Source organism: Chiloscyllium plagiosum, unplaced genomic scaffold, assembly GCF_037043375.1.
Source record: "Chiloscyllium plagiosum isolate Xiang-an unplaced genomic scaffold, Cpla_swu_hap1 HiC_scaffold_20, whole genome shotgun sequence".
In the NCBI taxonomy this organism is placed as follows: domain Eukaryota; kingdom Metazoa; phylum Chordata; class Chondrichthyes; order Orectolobiformes; family Hemiscylliidae; genus Chiloscyllium; species Chiloscyllium plagiosum.
In genome coordinates, this window is record NW_028270158.1 from 29,211,957 (window position 1) to 29,213,001 (window position 1,045).

The window sequence follows — 1,045 nt, forward strand, 5'->3', positions numbered from 1 at the left end:
CAAAACTACCAGCTTGCTGAACAGACCAACAACAAATCCAACCAGCTCCAGAACTACAGATCTTCACAAAAACTTTAAACTAGTAGTATTCCAGTCTGTATTAGGATAATTACATTCTGCATTACGAATACTTAATAATTTTTACATTTCTCTGCAACTTCCCTGCAAATTTGTTCTATTTCATCCTTCCCACTATTTTGAGTCATATAAAATGTACTCACTAGTATGTTGTACTTCTATTGTTTCTTAGTTCTAATCAAGTAATTGTCTTTAAACTCTCAAGGGCTTTCTCTTTCTCCAGCAATGCAATTGTATCCTCAGTCAATATAGGATCACCTGGTCCTTTCTTTTCTATCTTAACACATTGCAACCAGGACTTAGTAACCAACCTTTTTTGAACCCAAGTCTTCATTATCATCACAACATTATTGTCCCATATCCCAGTGTGCCTGCAGCTCATCAACCTTACTACATTTCATGTATCCAAACACAAACACTGGAAATCCACTTCACATCTTATTGCATTATCCCTGACTCTGACCCCTCCTAAATTGTTTTGTACTCTAGCATTATCTGTCTCTCCCAATTCTTTGTGCACCTTGTTTACCTCTCTAATACTGTCCCTCTAGATCCCATCCCCCCATCAGTTTATATCCTCCTCAATAACACTAAGAAATTGCCCCGTAAGGACAATGATCCTTGCTCAATTCAAGTGCAATCTATGCAGCCTGTACAAATCCCATCACCCATGAACCTATCCCAGTGTCCCAAGAACTAAAAGCCTTCAGCCCTGCACCATGTCTCAGTCACTCATACACCTATTCTATTTCCCTATTTCTATACCCAATAGTATTTGGAACTAGGAATATTCCAGAGCTTAGTACCTCTATGACTGTTTCTTTCCTAGTTCCTTAAATTCTGCCTGCAGAATTTTATCCCTCTTTCTTTCTCTGTCATTAGTATTAATTGCATGTTAACTGTATATCCATAATCTTGAGAACATAATTATGTGTCTAGAGCAGCTATAAACAGAGACTCCTGGGAC